Raw genomic sequence first — 26335 nt, 5'->3', positions numbered from 1 at the left:
CACGGAGGACCGACCACCATCAGTAGTGCTTACACTACTCACATTTTGATATAGACTAGATATGCGGATAGGCGTTGGTGCTACTCTTTTATATATATATATATATATATATATATATATATATATATATATATATATATATATATATATATATATATATATATATAAACCCTATTTTTCTCATTCTGCCTACACCAATTTCACCGTGTTCATTGGACGCCACGTCGCCATTCTCTGAACCGACGCCATGGAATTGCGAAACTCGTTCGGCATCTCTGAACCAACGCCATGGGATACTTGTTCGGAAATATTGCTTACCATCATGCGAATTACCTTCCCGCGAGATTCTACAGTCCTCCATACAAAATAAATGTTATCATTGAAGACGGTTCATCGTTACCGATTTCACAGGGTAATTTGATAATTTGCTTATTGATACGCGTCCTTTTCTTCAGTAATTTTTTCTCAAAATCCATCATCATCCCTGCGATGCAAAATTAATTTTACAATTTCTTAAATTGTTAAATTAGAAACGATTAATTTGGTTTTTGTGGTTTTCAATTAGAAAATCCTATTCAATTTCCTGGTTGATTCGTACACCTTTGTGAGTTCTTTCTCTGTTTAGGCGAATTGTGAAACCCATTTTCTTTTATTGGATAAGTTTGAATCTTTTTTTAAATGATTTTGAAGATTTCAATATATGAGTTTTGTATGAAGATATTTTTTCGTGTGACTAATTTTGATTCAAATAAGAACCCTAAATTGATTTCAGTTGCTCCTTACTTTTTCTACTTCAAACTATCGATGGATTTTCTTTCCAACTTAAAACCTATTTGACTGGTGTTTTTTCTCCTATCTGCAAATTCCATTAGTAATTATTAATGCTTGCACATGGGAAAATAGCTTCGAATGATTTTACCTCTTTTCCAATATCTAATTATCATGAACGGTTGCAATAGGGGAAAATATTTCTGAGATGTTTGTCCACTGAATTATGAAGCTCGACTTGAGAAAAAGGAAAGGATGCATCGGTGGCAAGTAATTAAGGTGTTTGTTAAAATGCCCCAACCACAACTAAATTGAATAATTGACTTCTCATATCTGTTTTATGGTATATAAGAGGCAAATGATATTTTATTGATAGATGGTGCTATTATTTTTCATAAATTAACATGAAATTGACTTTTTAGTCTAACCCTGGTTACAAACTTATGTGCCATGTTGCTCTTGCCCACGAAGGACATTGCATACCTGGAGAGGTAATCATCCACCCAAAAAAATTAGCGTATCTTATTGATACCTTAGAGATGATTAAATTTCATTCCCCAATACCTATAATTCTAATAGTTTTCAGTTTCGATTTAGAATCACTTTAGTTTTATGTGTGAAGCCTTCTTTTTATCAATTGCTGTAGTATTGGTTGAATAGGAATGAAGGAATTTGCATTTACTTTAGTTGAATATAGGAAGCCTTCTTTTGGAGTGGAAGCCTTTTCAATTTCTAAAATATAATATTGAATCTGCTTTAAATTCTAGGACATAGGTATGCCATGGCTTTTGACATCAAGAAAGGGGACAAAACTGTAAGTGAAAAATAATCATGGTTTGGGTTTGAATTGTGTTATTTTATTTTTCATTATAAATGTTTTTATAACAATTTGGGAATCCATTTTAGAGATTGGTGTGAAACTTGATCAGTTGTAAAATGTGACTCCATTGTTCCATATTTTAATATAAATAAATGACTATGTATGTACTTACTAGCATTATTTTGCAGGTGTTGACTTTTAATCCATTGACTTATGGAATATAGGAGAGAATGCGATACATCTTTACACATAAGTGATTACGTATGAAACAATTCTTTCAAATATAAATGACTATCTATGTACTTAGCTTTCCTTACAGTTTTCTAGAACAAGCCACATCCACACTTACATGGAATCCATCAAACTATAATCTCGTTACCTTTTCAAATGGAAGAAGTGCCTATTTATCCAATGCAAAACAAGACCAAGGTTTATTATGATAGAAATTGGGTTAAGCTTAATATAGTTCCCCTTCAAAGAAGTAATACTTATCTACCTAATTATTTTTTTAATTTTTAATTTTTAATTTTTATAATTTTGGGAGGCTATTGATTTCCATTTAAAATATTGAAGCCTATAATATCATGTCATAAGCTTAGAAGAATGAAGATTACCTTGAAATTTTTCTTAGATGCACCACATTTGATAGGATCCGCATATATTTTTTCCAGTTTTCATGTTAATCATTGAGTTTTTTGAATTTATTCACTATTTTGGTGTTAATATTTTCTTATTATTGCAAGAAGAATGGAATCAAACTTCAAGGATTATTGTTCTTTCAGGTAAGAACTCTAAAAACCATATCTCCACAGTATAGCATAAATTATATTGTAAACGAAGTTAACCGTTGCAAGTATGAACCACTTATTATGCAAATTTGTAGGTTCATTCATTTCTTATAAGCCCAAGGGAAAAAACCATATAGAGCAATCGAATAAACACCCTATATAAGAACCAACAACCTATGATACATTATATCTATTAGAATAGTTTGATTTGCAGAATTTTTGACTTATTTGCTTATGCTAATTATCAGATAGCCAAAGATGGAATATAAGATACCCAAATATGAAATGTTAGGAGAGTAAAATTATCTATAAATTGCATTTTGTTTTGGTCCTGTATGAGTATGACCAAAAGAAAAACAATATGTAATGTACACCAAATTGGTAATATTAACAAATAAGTAATACATTACTTACATGTTGCCTTGTTTTGAAAATCTACTTAATCTTTTTTATAAAATTTTGAACTTTTAAAATATTTTGGGATTCATTGTTGTTCTCAAAAAGCTATATTGTTTTTCCATGTTGTCAGATGATAAAATGAAAAATTGCATTTTTATTTAGATAATACGTAATAACACAATAACATTTATGATAAAGCATACACATTTTTGTTAAGCCACTGAGAACTTGAAAACCTAGATTAGAAATTAGAAGAATAAATTTTGGATTTAATTTCTAACAAATGTATTGGACTTCCCTAACATCGCTTAAAAGTGACTATAATATGTACTATGCAAATTTTGAATGATAGCCATTAATATAATATGTTTCAGAAAATTGTAGTTCTTCTCACTACAAACGATTTTTAAGGATGGATCTGGAATCGGAGCACCATACCAAACATGATATTGTATACTTGGTGGTTTCTTGAGCTTTATGATGTGGATGTGGTTTCCAAATAAAACGAACTCTACACGTTCTTATTAAACAAATTCCATTAAATTTACTGCAGAAAAAACATACCCAAATTGTGAAACTGTCCCTTGTCAGCAATTCCATACCTTTTGCTGGTGTGTTCTGGTTGGAAATCAAAATTACATTGATTGTTGTCATTTAGGCTTTGATTTGATTCGCACCATCACTTTATTAAGAAATCATGCCTGACTTCCCTCACATCTCATACATATATCAATGTATCCCTGATAAGATGGGTTTGATTTTTGTGTTTTTGAATGATGTAAACCTAATTATTACCTTTTTATTTGTTTCTTGGATATCAGACACCACTTAATCGGTTAAACTAATGTATTTGTTGGTTTTTTTTTACAATAATGCCCTATGTTATAATGTCTTTAATTATTTCCCTGATTTTGTATTTTAAATAATACTTGAGTTCAGTTTAACTATCAGTTTCCCAATATATGGTGAAAAGTCATTGTTTTTATGATTATTTTAGTATTTAACCGTTTCTTTGCTTTCTAGGTTGAACTATGGCAACATGACTTGAGTGGAAGGTGGAGAGAGGAGCAGTAGTTATATATTGGATGGGGTAGGTTTAAAAATAGGAAAATTGTAGTAAATAGCATGCAACGTATCTAACTCTCAGTATCATCATGTGCAATATACTTGACATTTTGACCAGTAATAGCATTGTACATGTACTTTTCACCCATACACAACCATAAAACTACATTTTCATTGATAATAGCTTTATACATTAGATTTATACCGATAAAAATAACATACATATATAATACATATGACGCCAATATCAATAATGTTCTTTATTTGTTTTCACATTCTTTGAGTTTATAATTATAAGTAGGTTTATATTATTGGAAAAATTTGTAAGTACAATGTTATCATGTAAAGAAAATGCATGTTGCTATTATGGGTAAGAAATTTTAATTACATTGTTATTCTGGTTTTCAAAAATTGTAAGTACAATGTTATCATGTAAAGAAAATGCATGTTACTATTATGGGTAAGAAAATTTAATTAAATTGTTATTCTGGTTTTCATATTACTCTTATCCACATATTGAAGTTGATATAAGCAATTTTATTTTGGTTATTTGTCCATGTAAAATTTCCAAAAAATAGCAATGCACTTTATCCTTTGTACCATTAGAGGTAACATACTATGTTTCGTACGCATAATAGTACTGCACTTATATTTGTCTACCTATAATAGCATTGTTAATACATTGTATAATCGATATGGAAAAAGTAGGAATGAAAGAAAGAGCAATTCAATATGTTTTTCACTGTGATTTTATAGATCTTTTAGAAAATACCAAAAATACCCTTCATGGGCCGTGCTTAGCACGGGCCTTAAACATACCTAGTATATATATATATATATATATATATATATATATATATATATATATATATATATATATATGTATGTATATTCGACCCTACGATTAAGTGACTATGCTATTCGAGGGTTTATAATGTTGTCAAAATTTTCCTTACATTGATGTAATGTAGACCTACTTTAAGGTCAAAATTTTCCAACGCTATGTATTAAAATTATATTAATGAAATTGACATGCATTTTATTTCATTGGGAGTATTACTACAGGTTTCATAACATTGTTTGTACAAATTATTTACTCATGGTAAATCTATGAATGCTTAGTGTATACATTAAAGTTATATGTAATAAGGACACTATCGACATAGAATTGTTGGGCCCGTTTTAGGTCTTGTTCCTTTTTTGGTTGTGGGCTTAGGGTAGACCCATTAAATTCAAAGGTCTGTTCCAATCTTAATTACATGCAACCTGTATACACCAACTGATTCTAGAAGTACCTGGTATGGATCAAATCACAGGCTTTCACTTGAGACATCACTATTTAAATTCATAAGTTTATTTTACATAAACTTCCATTATGAATTGGTTACAAGATACTTTTAATTAAGAACTTGATGCATGTGGAAACTAATATAATTAGTTCAATAACACCCGACTCATAACCACTATTAAAAACTTACCATCATTTAATCTTTAAAACTTGTGGCAGAATATGCCACCGTGGAGAAATCCCAGGCGTTTCAACAACACGACAACACCACCACCACCTCCGCCACGACCACCGACACCACCTCCACAGTTCGAACCAACTATTTTCTAGGCCGTTGTAACAGCTGTTGTGGCGGCTGCCATATCACACATCAGCACCAATGCTGCCAGTGGAGCAGGAAATGGTGCTACAAATTCTAATCAATGAGATAGTCAGGGACGCACAAGAGAATGTTCCTACAAAGACTTCACCAATGGCAAACCTAAATCCTTTAATGGAAGCGGGGGTTTCATCACTTTAATGCAATGGTTAGAGAAAACCGAATCAGTATTTGAAATCTGTGCGGGCCCCGAAGCAAGCAAACTTAAATTTGCAGCTTGCACTTTCTCTGACAGGGCCCTTACCTGGTGGAAAGGCCACATCAAGGCATTGACCCTCCCTGTGGCTAATTCATTGAGCTGGGAGGAATTGAAGATCTTAATGTTGGAAGAATATAGCCTAAGGGGCGAAGTGCAAAAGTTGGAACAAGAACTTTAGGAACTCAAGATGACAGGCTCTTACATCGCAACCTACACTGCGAGATTCAGTGATCTAGCAATACTATGTCTCGGGATGGTCACCCTAAAGAGTAAAAATGTGGAGAAAAAAATTTGGGGACTATCCCCCCAAATTCAAGGAAACATAGTAGCCTCAAACCCGATTACTTTCGACATTGCCAAATGCTTGGCCCAAAGACTCATCGATCACGGAGTCCACCAAGGCATAATGATCCCATTCCTTGAGCAACCAAAAGGGAGAAAAAAAGAGAAAATTATTGAAAAAAAAAAAGAAAGGCCAGACAACACATGACCCCACCAAGAAACAACAAATTGTTGTTGTTCACGCTGCCACTACCCCAGCCACTCCAACACCATTGTGACAATATATCGGAAACCTACCTAAGTGAAACAAGTGCAACTTTCACCACATTGGCTCTTTCCGGGAAATGCACTGCAACAACTGCAACAAAAAGGGGCATACAGCCCGCTTCTGTAAAGCACTAGCCCACCAAGCCGCCAATGTCATGGTAAGCCGAGCTTGCTATGTTTGTGGGGAAACCGGACATTTTAAAAGGGATTGCCCAAAGGTACGGAACACCAATACTGGTAGCATGGGGAGAGTCCTGACTATAGGACACGGGGAAGCGGTTGAACACCCCACGATGGTTACCAGTACATTTCTTCTCAATAACTCATATGCAGGCATACTATTCGATAGTGGAGCGGCGAGGAGTCTCGTAAACCACTAATTCAAACACGTACTTAAACAAAATCCCCAATCACTAAATGAAATGTTTAAAGCAGAAATGGAAAACGGTAAAATGGAAAGCACAAACGATATGTACATAGGCTGCACACTAGCTCTAAACGTAAACTCATTCTAAATAGATCTAATGCCGGTCACTATAAGAAGTTTTGATGTCATCATCGGTATGGATTGGTTAAGCCTTCACCATGCCGATATCTTGTGTTAAGAAAGGGTCGTTCGCCTTAATCTGCCAAATGGCGAAACTCTCGTCATTTATGGCGACAAACCCGGTGCATATTTACAAATCATCTCATGGGTCAAAGCTCAAAAATATCTACGCAATACCATGCCTTCCTACCCCACGTGGTGGATAAGAAACAAGCAGTGAAACACATCAAAGACATTCTATAGGTCTGTAAATTCCCCGGCGTATTTCCAGAAGACCTTCCAGGTGTACCACAAATTCCAAATCGACATAATTCCTGAAGCTACCCCAGTAGCCAAATCCCCATATCGTTTAGCTCTAGTTGAAATGCAAGAATTATCCAGCCAGCTAAATGAACTACTAAGCAAGGGGTTCATTAGACCAAGTTTCTCGCCATGGGGAGCACCAGTCCTGTTCGTAAAGAAGAAGGATGGATCATTCTGAATGTGCATCGACTACCGGGAGTTGAATGAACTAACCATCAAAAATCGATATCCCCTACCACGAATTTACGACCTATTCGATCAACTTCAGGGAGCCATCTATTTTTCGGAAATCGATCTGAGGTCGGGATACCATCAATTACAAGTCCAGGAGGAGGATGTTCCAAAAACTACATTCAGAACTTGTTATGGTCACTACGAGTTCGTAGTGATGCCCTTCGGATTAAAATATGCACTAGTGGTGTTCATGGTTCTGATAAATTGTGTGTGGCAACCTTACTTAGACAAGTTCATGATTGCCTTCATGGATGACATTCTGGTATACTCACGAAGTAAGGAAGAACACAGTCAACATCTACGGTAGGTCTTGGAAACATTAAGGGTGGAGAAGTTGTATGCAAAGTTCTCTACATGTGAGTTTTGGATCTGAGAAGTGGACTTCCTCGGTTACGTAGTCAGTGAAAAAGGGATACATGTGGACCCCTCCAAAATCATGGCAGTCGAGAATTGGTCAGCACGAAGAACGCCAACAAAAATCCGTCAATTGTTAGGCTTCGTTGGCTACTACTGAAGGTTCATTCAAAACTTCTCCAAGATCGCCAAACCGCTCACCACTTTGACCCAGAAAAGTGTAACCTTCGACTGGGGGAGAAACAAAAAGCTGTGTTCCAAACGCTAAAACAGGCCCTATGCAACGCACCGATCTTGTCTCTTCTAGAAGGGACCGAAGATTTTGTTATGTACTGCCATGCATCTAATCAAGGGCTAGGTTGTGTACTTATGCAACGATGAAAGGTCATTGCCTATTCCTCAAGACAGCTTAAGACACACGAGGTTAACTATACTACTCACGACCTCGAACTGGGAGCAGTGGTATTTGCCTGAAAATCTGGAGACACTACCTCTATGGCACAAAATGCACTATCTTCACCGATCATAAAATCCTTCAGCACATACTCAACTAGAAAGAGCTCAACATGAAACAAAGACGATGGGTAGAACTACCAAATGATTATGAATGCGAGATTCGTTATCATCCAGGAAAAGTCAATGTAGTCGCAGATGCACTGAGCAGGAAGGAATACTCTGCTCGCCGAGTAAAGTCATTAACCATGACAATCCATTCACACATGTCCACACAAATCAAAGAGGATGAATTGGAAGCCTTGAAAGTAGAAAACATGACAGGTGAAGCCTTAAGATGGATGGATAAGAACCAAGAAATCAAGGGTGATGGAGTTCGTTATCTCATGAATCGGATCTGGACTCCCAAGTATGGTGGATTCAGAGACGTTGTCATGAACGAAGCACGCAAGACTCAATACTCTGTTCATTCAGGTTCAGACAAGATGTATCTGGAACTCAAGAAACTTTATTGGTGGCCGAACATGAAAGCTAAAATCGCTACTTATGTGGGTAAGTGTCTGACTTGCACCAAGGTCAAGGTAGAATACCAGAAGCCCTCGGGTTTGCTACAACAACCGGTAATACCCGGGTGGAAGTGGGAGCGGATAACCATAGATTTCATAACCAAGTTACCCAAGACGATGGGTGGTCTTGATACCATTTGGGTGGTCGTTGATTGGTTGACCAAATCCGTGCACTTCCTACTAATGAAAGAAACCGACAAAATGGAGAAACTGACTAGAACCTACATTAAGGAGATCGTGCGACTGCATGGTGTACCAATATCCATTATCTCCGACATAGATAGTAGATTCATTTCATTGTTCTGGCAGTCACTACAAAAATCCCTAGGGACTAAACTAGACATGAGTACAACCTACCACCCACAAATCGATGGGCAGAGAAAGAGAACTATATAAACGCTAGAATACATGCTAAGAGCTTGTACGGTAGATTTTGATAAAGCTTGGGATACTCATTTACCGCTTATTGAATTCTCATACAATAACAGTTATCACACTAGCATCAAGGTTGCCCCATTCGAAGCCTCTATGGCTGCAGTGCAGATCACCTCTGTGCTGGGCCGAAGTGGGTGACACGCAGCTAACTAAAGGGCAAGTTCCTAACAACACTCTCACTGGCCCGTAAATCATGAGACAAACGACCGAGAAGATTGCCCGAATCCGAGAATGATTAAAAGCCTCTAGAGACAGACAGAAGAGTTATGCAGATAAAAGACGGAAGCCCTTGGAATTCCAGGTTGGGGACCGTATACTGTTGAAAGTCTCACCTTGGAAAGGAATGATATGTTTTGGAAATCATGGAAAACTAAATCCAAGGTATATCCGGCCGTTCGAGATCCTCGCCAGGATTGGCCCAGTAGCATACAAGCTTCGATTACCACAAGAACTAAATAACGTACATCATGCCTTTCAGGTATCCAACTTAAAGAAGTTCTTGTCCGATGAGACTCTCGTCATCCCTCTTGATGAAATCGAAATCAACAAGAGTCTCCAATTCATAGAAGAACCGGTAGAAATCATGGACCGGGAGATCAAAAGAATGAAACAAAGTCACATACCCATTGTGAAGGTCCGATGGAACGCTAAACAAGGACCCGAGTTCACGTGGGAACAGGAAGATCAGATGAAACAAAAATACCCACATCTTTTCCCCAACCCTTGAAGTCCCATTCGAAATTCTAATTTCGGGATGAAATTCCTTCTAACGGGGGGATGATGTGACAACCGTCATTTTTTGTTCAAGTCAAAGTCAAAAGAAGTCAACAATTCAAACTGTTCAAATCAACTAGTACTTGTATGATAGGGCTTACTCTATGTTTACTAATGTATAACTCTCTATCATAATACAAAATATCACTTGAAAGTTTCAAATGTTCAAAAAACCTAAACCCTAAATAGGGTGAGTGATGTAACGACTTGATAAAACACTATTACGTACCCTTCGAGGGTGTATAACACTCATAACAAGGCGTAGTGTAGGTTACAATCCTAGCACTACGGGGCAAAACCTTAGCAAAGTCTACAAACGAAATCTCTCTCAAATCTCTCCCAAAATCTCTCAAACCTCTTGGTAATAAAAATCACATTTTCCAATGTTATATGAACATTCATAACATCCCAAACCTTCCCATGGTCGAAAACAGCTTAAAACAGAAGATGGAAGTGAAAAAGAGGCTCGCAGGTCCTCGCAAACCCCTATCCATATTCACTTTTAGTTAGAGGTTCGCATTTTAGCCAGAAAATCTCACACTGAACCTTCATCTCGCTTCGAACCTCATCTTCGCACTCTAAAATCGGACACATTCGCATAGAAAATGACCTTCGCAGCAAAACTGAGACCATTCGCATCCTACCCGACAAGCCTTGCAGCGAGCCTCCAGGTTCACATCTTCTTTTAACTCTCGCATCCTCGGCCAGGTTCGCATCTTCTGACCAACATTCGCTGCAAACCCTCTAGCACCGAGAACCTTCATTTCCAAGCAGCATCCCTCGCTACGAACCCACCTTCGCATCAGCAACCTCACATTCACATTTTTTCCCAGTTTTTGACTAGTTTCACATTTTGAGCCCGTTTTTTATGCTTTTGACGCGAGATTTTCACCCAAATTCATATTTTTCATGTATTAAACCCCCCAAACTCTTACTTTATCAACATATTGAAGATTTATTAATTATAAATCATATCTTTACATTAAGAAATATCTAAGCATAAATAAATATTAAATTACACAAGTGGGTCAAGTGGATCCCCACTTGCCACCTTTAAGTCACTTCTCACTTCCCATTGGTCATTCTTTGTCCCCATCACATCAACCAATGCAAACATCACATCATCTAACCCACTTGCATCAGCCTTCCCTCCTTTCATATACAGAAATCCCCTGGGGATTCAAGATCATTTTCACCATTCCATACTCTTTCACTTTCCTTCCCACAAAAGGAGCTTCCATTTCCTCTCTATTCCTAGCCACATTCTTGAAGAGTTATTGAGTTATTTCTTCACTTTTGGTAAGTAATTTCCTCTAACTCTCATTCCCTTACATATTTCCATGACAATCACACATCATCTACACACATATTCACACATTATCGTACATATGATCATCAAAATCTTCAAGTGTCGTGACTTGAAAACTCATCATCCTCGACCTTCCACGCTACAAGAAATCACATAAGGTGAGTTCATACCCATGCATTTTCATTTTTTCTTCAGGTTTTAAGGGGGGGGGGGGGGGGGAGTACAAGTTACAACACTATACATAACATAAACTTAAAAGACATATTTTCACATAAAATTTGAGTCCTGTTCATGGAGTGTTTTGACCATCTTAAACTTAATATCTTTCAAAATTGTACAATATGCAAGTAGTTGAGGTTTATACCTTTCTAAGGACTACTTGAAAACGCTCATACAATTTTTCTATATTTTATGAAGATTTTTACAAAACTGCCTATCATTTCAAAATGTATTTCAGACCAGTCAGTGAAAATGGACATTTTCACACTGGTTAGAGACTACCAAAGTCCATAATAAAAATTATGGACAAAGTAGACTCATTTTCTAAACTCTCAGATTTTATGGATTTTGATTTCGACTTACGATGATTTTTCTATAATTTTTCTAAAATAGGTATAGAAAAGGGTAAAACTGTCAAAATGTTTTATGGTTTAATTAACACTTTGTAACATGTTGAGCAAAGTGTGTAATATTATAGGAATGCATATTGACTATATTTCATGTTATTTTACTTCCATGAAAAGGTATAATTATACTCATAAAGGGTTTTCATTCATACTGCACGTAAACTCGTTGAATCATATTTGTGAGCTGAAGTCTTCACGTACAAATCCATGTACCCACCAAGTCCCGTATTTTAACCAGAGTCTATTGTAGCGAGAGTGTGATACTTGTGTATAGATTTATACAGGACTAACAGTCCTGTACCTAAACCTTTAGCTACAGTTAGACCGACAAGTCTGGGGTGACAAATGTCATAACATTCTGACGCCTGAAGAACGTCGTAAGGGGACATCTATGTCGTTTATCATGGTTATGATAACTAACATTGTAAACAATGATACATATAGTTTACGGGGATACTTTTACAGTTTTTACATAACTTAAAACTGCGTATACTATTTTAAGTATGGATTATACTTGAACATTTTGGTCTTTGGGTCTTAAGACTACAACTTATTTTAAGAGGAAAATATTGGATTTTCTGGAATAAACTCTACTTATACAAATAAATGATTTCAACACTACATTCAAAATCTTATGAACTCACCAAATTAATTGTTGACACTTTTCAAAACTACTTGTATTCTTAGGTAATAACTGATACAGGAAATCATAAGCTTTTGAATATGAAACGCTAAGGCGTCAGACAAACCATTTTTTGTCATCATGTTGTAATTAAATGTTGAAACATGTAACACGTGAAACAATGTATCATTTTTAACTATGTATATGGTGGTTGTGTTTTATTTCTTAACTATTATGCAACTGTTATGATACTATACATGAAAGTCATCCACCCCCGGACGTTTCCACCATCCTAGGTTTATGGGTGTTGGGTATAGAAGATTGTGTCATTGGGCTTATTAAATTAGTCCATTTTGTATACGGTATTAGGCATGTCCAAAAATGTATCATTTATTAGGGTTTAATTTTTATAGTGCATGCATGCACCATAGTATAGAGGAAGATACAAGTAATTTTCTCTTTAATAATATTGTAACCCTAGCACAACCTCTACAGTCGCAGTTCTTCATAGAGCTCTTTTGAGGTTGTGGATAATTAATCATTCGACATCAGTCTTGAATCATATTGTGTTCTTATTTAATTTACATTCTTGGCTTGCTTGTTAAGAATCTAATCAATCTCAAAGTTCTTTTAGTTTCATCAAGTGGTATCAGAGCAGGAGGCTGTGTAATTCATAGGCATCTCTTCTGTTAGAAGAATATCTTTAGGGTTTCCGCTTTCATCGAATCTATTGGAGCAGTCATCTCTGTATTGACGTTGTTTCTAGATCTCGATATTACCCTAATACCGCTTTACAAGTCTGATTCTTGACATGTAAACAAGTAAATTCATCATGTCACACGGCAATTCTCAAACCAATCCAATCAATATCTGCAATAGCATTGGATCTACCACAAGGATTTCGATCATGTATACTCACGAGTATGAAGTTTAGGCTCTTCAATTTGAAGATTATGTTCTTGGCTCAGAGGACAACGGGTATTTGATCTGGGAGGCTATAAAATTGGGTCCATTTGTTCACTTTGGAACCAATAGAACCATTAAGACGCAGAAAGAGTACCATCAACTCTTGATCGATGCAAAGGATGTCCCTTAAGATGAGAAGGAAAAACTAACTAGCAACATAAAAGATATGAGTATGATCAAATTTGCATTACAATCTGATACCTTTCGTCTAGTGAGTTCGTGTGCTACTGCAAAGGAGATATGGGACGGGCTTAAGGAGTTGTATTCAACCGATGAGGACCTCGAGCATTCCATTCAAACTCTTCTACTTTTGGAGTTTGGTGACTTCAAGAAAAAGCCAGATGAAAGTCTCATTAAAACATTTGATCGTTATAACCATCTGCTCAGTAAGATGATTAAGCACAGAATCGGTAGAGAGGTGATCGAGCAAAAGGTCACTTTTATGGATGGCCTAAGACCCGAATGGATGGCGGTGGTGTCCACTGTTAAAGCTCATGAACAGTTTAAAACCTACTCGTTGGCAAAGCTCGTAGGAATTCTCAAGTCGCATGAAAGTGTTATAATGAGGAAACGAAGGTTGTCTCCGGAATGGGGTCCTTGGCTCTTATCTCCTAGGGCAAAACTGTGGTTGAAGAAGAAGCAGAGTCGGATCTTTCCGAGTGTGATCTGAAAAATGAAGAATACGCTTTGATGGTGTCTAACCCCAAGCGGTTTGTTAAAAAGAAGTTCCATACCACTAAGAACCGGAACTGGCAGGGAAGCTACAGTTCGGAAAAAGATAAAGAGGAAATTAAAAGCACCCTATAGAAAGAAGAAGAGAATAAGGAGAGCAAACTTGTTAGTGACTCGTGCTATGACTGCAATTACTGTCATGGCAAAAACCATCTAGCGAGGGAATGCATGCTAAGGAGACTCAATGAGAAGAAAGAAGGCAAAGATGACGAAACTTACTACATGCGTAAGCTTAAAAAGATCAAGAAGAAGAAGTCTAACGATTAATCTATGAATGTGTTAATTGTGCAGGAAAATGTTGAAGAAAACGAGTTCGGTGGAGTAGAAGTATGGTCTACTGACTCTAAAGATGAGGAAGTTTGCAAGCCTACTCATGGTAGGGCATTTGTCGCAAAGGAAGAAGGTTCAGAGTTTGCTGGAAAGTGTTTGATGGTGACAGCAGGTGTGTCACAAATGAGAGGTTACACTACAGATAGCAGGTATGATGAAGCGAAAGAAAGGGAAGATAGATGCTTCGCAACGAAACCAGTTGGAGAGCAAATCAATGAATGTGATCAGTTGATCAAGAAGGTAAATTCCATCCTCGAATCACTCAAAATACCCGTTTCTAACTATGAAAAGGAATTAAATGATTTAAAATTCAAAATTTCTAGTTTAAGTAGTAGCCTAAAACAAACTCGCCTCACAAACTCTAACCTAATTGATCAAATTAGCAGGGTGTTTTCCAAGAGTGAGGAGGGAAGATTGTGGATAGAGAAGAAGGAATTAGATTTGGTTAGGTCAAGAGATGAATTGATTTATTTGCAACGTGACAATTTGAAATTTCTGAAACAAATGAATATTTTTTTGCTTAATTGTTAAACGTCTTTATGCCAATATAACTCAGTTGCATTTAGATTGTGAAATTGGCAAAAAGATTCACAAAATGATTTTGCCTTTCCTTGAATTAAAGGAAGATGAAATAGATGTTGATTGCTATAACTGTGAATCAATTATCTCAACTGAGGAAACCTCTGATGCCTATAGGATTGGTCTGGATAAAATTGAGTCCTTTATTAAGTCCAAAGACCACAAGGACATGCTTAGAAACTTATTGGACGAAAATGATAAGTTGAAAATTAAGACCAAAACCATATGGAAATTTGATTCATTGAGTACCAAGTTAAGTTCAGAAAACAAGATTAATATTGAAAACACTTCTGAATTTGACGAGGATAGTGATATGAGTGAGATATTTGTAGAGGACGAGGTTCACTGTTCTGAATTTGTTAAAAGCGAACCTGAACCAACAAAAGTCCTTATACATGAAAACTCTGTTGAGTTCGCTTGTTTGTCTAAAGACCAGATTAAGGTCATGAAAGAGAAGGTTGTGGTATACCAAAGGATACAAACTGTACCAAATCAAGTATACACTACCACTAGAGTTACCAAACTAATAGCCTTGGTCGATGAAGACAATGTTGATGGTTGTGATGATCATTTCTGGTCGGCCCCAATTGACAACGCAGATGAAACAGTCGGATTATCAGAACGAACCACTTGGAGGGTGAAAGGTCATTACGTTGCAGAACCAATAAACAAGCCATCAAGCTTCGAGAAAGGCAGTACAAGTGGTACTAAGAAGGTTCAAAGCGAAACCAAAAATACAAGCGAATCTCACTCTATAAGAAGCGAAACTCATACAAGGAAACCAAAACCAAATATGAACATTCACAAATCATCTAAACAACTTGCAAAGAAAAAATGTCAGAGAAATAGGAGATATCAGAAAAATCTCAATGAGAGGAAGAAGTTTTAGCAATCCCAAAACTCCAACTATGTGCATAAAGGAAATACCTATAGTCAAAAAGGAAAAGCACATTCACAGGCAAAACCCATACAGTGTTCACACCATCATTCCTGAGCTTCAAAGAAACAAAATGGAAGTTTCGCTCATATGTCATCATTTTCCAAAAGGGTTCCCGAGAAAACTCCTATCAATGATGTTAAAAGGAAGGGAAAGCTCGTCTCAGATTATGAAGTTCCGACAAAGAAGATGACTACTAACCTTAGGAATGATATGAAAGAATTCGTTAAGAATCAACCTAAAGAAAAACAAACTGATTCAAACAAAATGAATAAAAAAATCAAGGCTTTCACCATTAAAATAAAAGATGAAACCACTTTAGAAAAACGAATGTATTTGGTTGATCTGACTATTACTTTTCCTTGTTCTGTAACAGGCTCACAAGGACCCAAGCAACTTTGGGTTCTTAAATCTGCTTAATGCTTGCAGGTTATACATGATGGGCAGTTTGACGATGAATGGTATATTGATAGTGGTTGCTCGCGTCACATGACAAAGAGGAAGAAAGAGCTGAGCGAGTTTTGGTATCTCAAAGATGGTGGATGTGTCAAGTACGGTAACAACTCGTATGGCACAATAAAAGGCTATGGGATGATCACAAATGGAGATTTCTCAATCTGAAAGGTGGCCTATGTGGAAGGATTATAACACAATCTAATTAGTGTTTCACAATTGGTTGTGGGGACTGGATTGAAGGTTTCATTCGATGATGAAGGATCAGAGATCATAGAGAAGAAAACGAAAGCAATTTTACTGAAATCACAGTGAAAAGGGGAGATGTATCCCTTAAACTTAAATCCCATAAGCGGAAAGCCTGCTATTTTCCTGTTAACTAAAGATCATTCTGATGATAGTTGGTTATGGCACAGAAGACTCTCGCATCTCAACTTTAAAGATATCAACAAGTTCGTCCTTAGTGATCATGTACGAGGTCTTCCCCTCTTAAACTTTGATAAGGATCATCTATGTGCCACATGTGAAATAGGGAAGCAAAGCCGAAAGAGCCATCCAACTCTTGTAAACATGAAGATCATTGAACCCCTTGAATTGCTACACATCAATCTTTGTGGACCTTGGGCAATTGAGAGTGTCGGTGGTAGTAAGTATATCCTTGTTATTATCGATGATTTTTCACGATTCACTTTGGTATATTTTCTTAAATAGAAATTAGAAGCGACTCCTAAACTCAAGTTCTTTATAAAGTAAGTGGAAGTTCAGCTGCGAAAGCTGGTTCGCAACATCAGAAGCGATAATGGGTTAGAATTTAAAAACAATGAATTTGAAGAATGCTTAGCCGAAAAGGGAGTAACTCACAACTTTTCTGCTCCCTACACTCCACAGCAGAACGGTGTAGTTCAAAGACGAAATCGATCCTTGTGTGAAGTAGCCCAAACCATGCTCAATTTCGCTTGCTTACCTCTGTATTTTTGGGCTGATGCTATCGCCAATGATTGCTACACTCAAAATCGATCCTTCCTTAATAAGCGATTTTCTCTTACCCCATATGAAATTTTAAATAACCGCAAACCTAACGTCAAGTTTTTCCATGTCTTCGGTTCCAGGTGTTTCATCTTCAATTCCAAGGAAAACCGAAACAAGTTCGATGTGAAAGCAAAGAAGGGTATCTTTATGGGCTATTCACTAACCTCCAAGGCATATAGGGTTCTCAACAAATGATCAAAGAAAATAGAAGAAACCTATTATGTCATGTTTGACGATCATTACGTGAAGAAGCTTCATCAAGCGAAGATCCATTGGAAGAGATCTTTCCTAAATCAAGTCAAGTCATAGTTCCTATATCCAATATGTTTGAAGAGTACATGTTGCTCTTTGATGAACCCGAAAAGGCCATCAACTGTGAAGCAAAGGCAGGTAACAATAAAGTTGATGAACTAAAGAAGATTGTCAATGATGCTAAAAGGAAAATGGCAACCGAATCTCATGCTTCAAGCGAACCTCCAAAAGTCAGCACGTCATTGCAGGGGGAGGGTTCGTCTTTATCAAGTAAACAAGATTCACCTTTCCAGGGGGTGAACTCAACACCACCAATGACTGATGGAAGTCCACTTGAGGGGGAGCATTCTGAACATGATGTTGAAACCGTTTCATCATTCGAGGGGGAGAATCATAATACGAATGTTGATTTGGATATTCAAAATGACGACTCAGATATTTAATCAGAATTTACAGAGGAAGTGAATGCCGAACTGGATCCTGCCTATGATCCAAGCTACCCTCCACTCAATAAATGGACAAGAGATCATCCGAAAACACAAGTGATTGCTGAATCATCTGAGGGAGTCCTTACATGCTCTGAAATCAAAGCGAAGCAAACTACTTTATTCTCTCAAGTGGAATATTGCATGTTTAATTCGCTCCTCTCCAAAATAGAACTGAAAACTGTCAACACTGCACTCGATCATTCTGATTGGGTACAGGCAATGCAAGATGAACTCAACGAATTTGAGAGAAACCAGGTCTAGAGACTAATTCCTACTCCAAAGGATGCATCTATGGTTGGTATCAAATGGGTGTTTCGCAATAAATTGGATAAAGAAGGCAACATCATAAAGAAAAAAGTGAGACTTGTGGTGAAGGGATACTGTCAGGAGGAAGGTATTGATTATGAGGAAACCTTCGCTCCAGTAGCAAGCTTAGAATCGGTGCGAATCTTTGTGGCATACGTTGCACATAAGAATTTTGAAGTTTTTCAAATGTACGTCAAGTGTGCTTTCCTGAATGGGGAGTTGGAAGAAACCGTATATGTTGAACAACCACCAGGTTTCGTGAATGAGAAATATCATGATCATTGCTTCATTCTGGACAAGGCAGTTTACAGTCTAAAGCAAGCCCCTAGAGCCTGGTATGAAACTTTAACTCGTTTTCTAAAAATGTCTAAATTAAAAAAAGGTTCGGTTGACCCAACCTTCTTTCGCAAGAAAGAAGGTGACCACTTGATGATTGCCCAAATTTATGTCGATGACATCATCTTCGGTTCCACAAATCCCAGCCTAACAGCTGAATTCCGCAATTTGATGGAGACTAAATTTGAGATGAGCTCAATGAGTCCAAATAACTTTTCCTTGGCCTGAACATAAGACAAGGACCAGAAGGTATATTCATCAATCAGGAGGCTTACACAAAGACCTTTCTAGCGAAATTTGGCATGATGGGAGACTCTAGAGTGAAAGTGCCTATGGCCTTTGGAACGAAACTAACACCATCACTAGATAAACCAGCTGCTGATATGACTCTCTATCGCCAAATGGTAGGATCATTGATGTATCTTACAACTAGTAGACCAAATATCATGTTTTCTGTGTGTTATTGTGCTAGATTTCAGGCTAATCCACGAGAACCTCACATGGTGGCCGTCAAGAACATCTTTCGGTACCTGAAGCGAACCTCGTCTCTTGGTATATGGTATCCAGCAAAATCAAGATTCTTTGTTCAAGCATTCTCAGATGCAGATCTTGGAGGATGTGGTCTAGATCGAAAGAGCACAACTGGTGGGTGTCGATTTCTTGATGGTAAACTCGTCAGCTGACAGTCTAAGAAGCAAACATGTGTATCCATATCCACTGCCGAAGCTGAATATATAGCTGTAGCATCTTGCACCTCACAGGTCATTTGGATTCAAAGCCAACTAAAGGATTATGGCCTGAACATGAAGAAAATTCCCCTTTACTGTGACTCTAAAAGCGCAATCCGTATTCATCACAACACAGTGCAGCATTCCAAGACAAAACATATTGCACTGCGATATCACTTTATCAAGGATCACGTAGAAGATGGTAATGTTGAAATTCACTTCGTTTGATCTACTGATCAATTGGATGACATTTTCACAAAATCCTTACCTGAAGCAACCTTCAATAGAATACTTCAAGGCTTAGGAATGATGGAAGCTAAATCTGTACTGAAACCATCTTCGCTTCCATAAGTACCACTTTCGCTTTCGCCTCATTAAATCTTAACAGGCGAAATAGAGCGAGCGCTCGGTATATTTCAATTTTGATTTTTTCGGTAACCAAAATGAACCGAACGCTCGGTCTATTTTGTTTCATTTATCAAAAGGTGAGCTGTAGTTTGTACATTTATGTATCCTTATGTATTTTTTGTTTCTTTTTTATTTTTTCTATTTCAGAAAAATCCAAACTACAAAAAAATATTTTTCCTTTTGTTTTTACTTCTTTTCTATAAAATTCAAAAATACAAAAATGTTTCTTTTAAGTTCTTTTATTTATTTTAGACAAAACTTCAAAAATGGTCCCTATTGTTTCATAAAATCTGAAGTTTGGTCCCTAATTTACAAAAACCTCACGGATGGTCCCTATGGTTTCAAAACTATTAATATTTAGTCCTTCCACCTAACTCCGTCAGCTTTCTAGCGTTAAGTGAGGGGCATTTTCGTCATTTCAATACCTAAGGTCCATTTAAGAGGTTTTCGCTTATTTTTTTTAAAAGAAAAAAATATTATTTAATATGCAAAGGTCCCACATCTCTCTCTCTGTCTCTCTCTCTCTCTCTCTCTCTCTCTCTCTCTCCATTTTAAATCAATTTCTTGATTTTCCGTTTCAACCTTTCTCTCCTATATATCACATCCACCTCAACCCTTCTCTCCTTTCTTCTTCGTCATCCTCTACTTTTCTTCAGTCATTTTTTGCTTTTTCTAATTACCCACATTATTTTATGTCTGATAAATTTGATTACATATAATAAGCACAAAATTAGATTTCGAGGAAGGCATCGATTCAGAGAACCCTCTTCAAATCGAGATACCCACTTGGGTTCATCGTCGTTTCAGGCAGTGTTCTTCAGATTATGATTTTTTGACCACCTTTTCATTTCGGATATACCCTTTGACTTCTCGATTATGGGTTCTTTTTAAATCTGAGACTAAGAACAAGATGGGTAATTTGCAAAGAACCTACTTGTTCTTCATAATGATGATGAAGACGAGCTCTTAGCATTCTTAATATTGTATCCGAAGCAAGCTATAAGTGCATATTTGGGGATAATCTCTGCAAAGCAAAACCTACAACTTTTTAGCATAACTGAGAGATTTATAGTTACTTTTTAATACCTTAAGAACTTGCAGAGGATCAGGAGATTCTCCATGGTTATGGAGAAGCCGAACAATAGCTTTGAACATGGCACTACTAGAAAACAGCCTTTTACGACGCTCATTGCGCGTCGTAAAAGGCTTAGACGATGCGCAAATGCGCGTCAAGGAAGGCCCTGTCATAAAGAGAGACGACGCGCTTTTGCATGTCGTCTATAGACGAAGCGCATTTACGACCCTCATTTAAGACGCGCAATTACGACGCACGTTTACGACACGCAATGCGTATCAAGGAAGGCCCTGGCATAAAGGAAGACGACACGCATTGGCATGTCGTAACCTTACGACGCGCGTGTTAATGACACGCAATGCGTATTAAGAAAGCCCCTGTCAAGAAAGGCCATGTCATAAATGAAGACGACACACATTCTTGCGTATCATAATTTTAAATGTTTAAAAAAATTATTATTTTTAGATTTACTAATTTTCGAATTAAATAATACATTAAAAATCTCACAATACAAAATAAAATACCATAAATAACAAAGATAATTCATTTCACTAATATGTCAAATACAAATAATTATTCCAAAAGTGAGTAAATGTTATAACAAAAATGAACTCATTTATGTACAATTGCATCATCTAGCTTACTATGTGCCAATAACTCTTTGTGTGTTTACTTTTGCTTGAGTCTCGTTTCCTCCAAAGCTTCTAGCCATGCCAAAATATGATATCTTGAGTCTCGTTTCAAGAACCAAAATCACCTTCAATCACCCAATTAAACTCTAATGTTGGTAGACTGAGAGTTCCAAAATCAAGTTTTCATCCATCACCTTCAATCACCCAATTAAACTCTAGATCTTCTGTTGTTTGAAAGAAATTGGTGTTTGTAATCTATGAACAAAAAACGCAAAGACCAAGGTTAACATTTGCTATATAGAAAGCACAACTCGACATATGAATATATAATACGCAACATAAACATTTTCATGAAAATGATATAGGCAAATAAGTAAGAGTGATGATATTGATACCTTAATTACGCCATTGGTGAACGAAATTTTAATTTGTTGATAGCAATACTTGACCTCTGAAAACCAATAAACAAAGGATCGCATCATACTTAGCTCAATGAAGTAATTCTTATATATTGTCTCTACCAAAAGATTCATCATGGAAACATTTTTGTTGGAAATAACTAAACAAAAACCTAAATACTAAGCAAAAAAAATTATAGTTATCACCATTTAGAGCAGGACGAGGAGTCCGATCAGGCCATTTGAGACCATTTAAGCAGAAATTTAAGTCATTTGGTGTATCTCCAAAGTCACCTCCATATGCCCAATATTTGCTACAACTGAACTCTGTTTTTCTCACACACCCACCGGAGATAAGAATATTGAGAGGTTTAATTTTGTATGAAATCTGTGTCAAAATTGAAAGGAACTTTATTCAAACCCTAAAAACAAGCGTATGTACACGAGCATGTGGTTCTTGATGAAACAAGAATTATAACCGAATTGCCACTGAAATAACAAAAGTGCATAATTGATGTATAAATATATATTATGCCAACTTATGAGATGAAAATATGTTAGGGGATTAAGTAGAAGAAATTACCCAGGACCAAAAGAAAGAAGCTAGCTCAAACGCCATCTACATACAGATTGATCATGAGTTATGAAGTTGTGTTATAGCCCTAAAAACAAACACTTTGTGGAAATGAAGAATCAAATGCAATAAATGCCCAACCTTCGATCCATGATAGCTTCAATGTTGTTATTTCTCATTTTCTTTTGTGCCTCCACATCAAAAGGGTCTGCATAAAGTAGCTCCTGTGTTTAAGAGTAACGACCAAACTTTTCTCATATTGTAAAGAAGACACAACGACCAAAAAAAATTGACTTAGTTTAAAAGTAAAGAAAAATGCATGTAGGGCTACAGTAGACTGAGAGAAAATGACTTACTTTAAGAATAAAGTAGCTCCATTCTTGGATCCGATACCACCAGGTACCAACAAAAAATTCAGAGAAACTTTTAAAAATCTATACATAATAGAAGCTTAATCGCACAAGAAGAAAATAATCAAATTCAATGATTAACCTATAAATTAAAGAATATGAAAGAAGATAAACGTGGAAAATAAACAAATCAATTGGCCCTAATTCAAAGAAACAAGTAGACTGAGAGAAAATGTTATGTTTATTTCATTTATATTATTCTATAATAAATCCTGTTTATGAAAATAGTTATAAGAAGAATTATGGAAATTCACATAGATAACTGCCTGGAAAAAAATCCATTATAACATTATAACAAACACTTGGAGGGCAGTAAGACGATAGAACTTACATAGTAGCTTCTTCAAGCATCCATGGAGGGTTTCGTATTAATTAAAATCAGATTACTTTCGAAAAAACAAAAAAATGAAGAGAAGAAAGAAGCCCTAAAACAAAATACAAATGATGAATGAAGAGATTTGAGGAGGTGAAGGCAGACATAAAGTGTCCTGTCTCGCCCAGTTGTTAGACGCATGCTAGAACCCTAGGGTTGTTTGACAACTCTGAACAATTTCTATTGCAAAACTCCTGTTGTGATATGTATTTCATAGTATAAATCATTAAATAAGTGTTCTCTGCCATTGAAGATTATACTTTGTTGTAGTTTCTTTTGATTTTAAACTTATATTCTTTAAGGGAGAAGGGGAGGAAGGGTGTTAATGGAATAACACAAATTAAAGCTATTTAAAAAAAAACCACTTGCCTGGAAGATTATTTGAAAGGAATATCCATATATACCAGCATCTTTCTATCTTGACTTTCTCTGTAAACAAACAGTCAAACAAGATGAAGTGAGAGCTATTATAATGCTTCTACTCAGCATATGTATGTATATATATATATATATATATATATATATATATATATATATATATATATCCTTGTATGGCTTGCAAAAGAGTTCCAGTCAAAAGCAATCTGTGAGAGCTATTATAATGCTTCAACTCAGCATTTAACTTGCAAGAAGCATTTTTTATATTTCTTACCTTCAAGTCCACGTAAGTTCGATGGTTAGCATCATCAAAAGCACGCATTTTAACATCACGCCATCTGCAAATTTTTTACAAACAAATATTAGAATTGATAATAATAATAATAAATAAATAAATTTTTATTTTTTTTAATGTAAACAAAACATAGACGTTCCAGCTCCAAGGGTCTCAACAGCTTCCACAAGCGCTTGTACTTCAGACACTGAAAAAAGGTCTCCTGGCTCTTCTTTGTAAAAGTTGATATATTTTAATTGAATCTGCCACTTGTTCTCCTTCTTCTTCTTCACTTATTGCATTCACATGTTCTACTTCATTCTTTTCCAACACAAGACTAGGAGGTATCAACAATGGAGTTTCTTTCTGTATAGGAGATGAAGATGGAGATGGAGAAGAAGGCTCAGGTAAAGTAGGCTCCAATGTGAATCCTAAAGATTCAAGATTACATTTTTGGGAAATCCCTGTTTGTTCCAAAAGATAGATCCGAAAAACAAAATTCCACTGAACTAAAAAATAAACAGAAAATAACTTGCATTGTTGCTAAGAAACAACCCCCGAAAAGCATATAATTGTCCAAAAAAATATAACTATACCCTCTATACCAAAACATCTAGTCTAACTCAAGAAAGAAAAACAGAATTGGAACCAAAGATCCATAGAAAAATCCAACACAAAACATCCCAAATATTCCAGACAACAAAACTGGGACAAAAACTAGTCAAAAGGGTAAATATGTCCAAATCCCAAAAAAATATAACTTCACAAATCCAGGTAAAACACAAAAAAAATAATCCTGTACTATTATTAACACTTACATTGTTATTTAGACCAATGGAAGCTCCCCAATGGATTCTGTAGAATCAAGTGCATTTTCAACAAGTTCTCTCACGGTACTGTAAAGCGATTTTCCAGGCTGAAACTCAAATACAACATATAATTATAAAATGTTAAATACATAACAACCATAAGGCCAACTAATTACCTTTGATGTTTGATAGTATGTGGTAACAGATCACATCATGTAAAGTTATGTTGAATCATTCATAACAAAACAAACAAAACATATACTAGATTACACAATACAACTTTCGTTGTGAAACCCAGCAATGTTCTTATTCTTCGCAAAGAACTCAACAAGAGACTCTGAAAAAACCAATGGAGACTCTGAAAGAAACAAAACTTGAAATTAAACTACAATCAATACAATACCATCTCCTGGTATCGAGGTTGAACAAGATAAATACATTCAATTAAAATGAGAAGTGAAAAAGAAAAGAATTATTACTAGTCAATTCTTATGAAAATACCAAACGATGTTGTTATATCCTAATGTTATAAAACATGCCAATATATCTTCCGTTTAATTTACATGTGATAGAATTGAGCGTACATGGCTATCCAATATATCCTCCATAAATATGTAATATGAAAAAACTTGCATCCATAAGTTTAACCTTGATCGGAAGCATATAAGAAAGTATAGTATATTTGGAGATTGTGAAATCAACTTTACCATAATCAACTTTACCAAAAGATTTGTTGGTTGCACCCCACCCTAAACTTGAGATGAAGTCAACCATTTGTGGTGGGCACTTCCAGCCTTGAACAACACCAAGAATTTATCATTCATTGGAGATGAAACCATAAACGAAATCAGGACCGGATCAACTGCATAAAGATATAAAAGATAGTTGTAAAACTAGAAGATGTTTGTTTAGGATAAGCAATAATAAGCTTTGAGAAGAGGCACTAACCAGGAAGATAACATAAATGAATCAAGGTGGCAATTCATCAAACAGTTGGTGTGCACAACCAAAATCTACGTAAAAATAGAATTGCTCTCCATCACAGAACAATCACCAAACATCATATCCTCAACATCCATTTACAAACATGAAGCGCCACCTCACAACCTCACATTCAATTCGAGAAAAAAGAAATAACAAGAATGAAGAAGAGGATGCAATCGAAGCAGAAAAGGAAAAACCAATACCTGCAATTCTTGTAGTTCTTGGAGGTGCGATCGATTTCGAGAAAGGAAATAGATGACCAGTGATTTTAGGTGACCTGGTTTGTCGATCGAAGTTTGAAGAGGGAAAAAGACATCTGATTGATTAAAAGGAAAAGGAAGGTACAAACTTTGGAGGTTGTGACTGTTGATCGATAATTAAGAAAGGAACGAGATGCAGGAAGGGT

At 36.1% G+C, this 26335-nt stretch overlaps 1 long non-coding RNA gene across 1 annotated transcript; it reads left to right on the top strand.

Annotated features, from left to right (window-relative positions):
* The first annotated feature begins 201 nt into the window (after positions 1 to 201).
* Positions 202 to 4185, top strand: LOC145053364 (uncharacterized). The gene is made up of 3 exons (XR_013684447.1): positions 202 to 412; positions 960 to 2370; positions 3799 to 4185. It is a non-coding gene; the product is annotated as an uncharacterized LOC145053364 (long non-coding RNA).
* Positions 4186 to 26335: the final 22150 nt, after the last annotated feature.

This window comes from Lactuca serriola, chromosome 5 (assembly GCF_051521515.1).
Source record: "Lactuca serriola cultivar US96UC23 chromosome 5, Lser_US96UC23_V15, whole genome shotgun sequence".
Lineage (NCBI taxonomy): Eukaryota > Viridiplantae > Streptophyta > Magnoliopsida > Asterales > Asteraceae > Lactuca > Lactuca serriola.
This window is presented reverse-complemented; position numbering and strand designations above follow the sequence as displayed.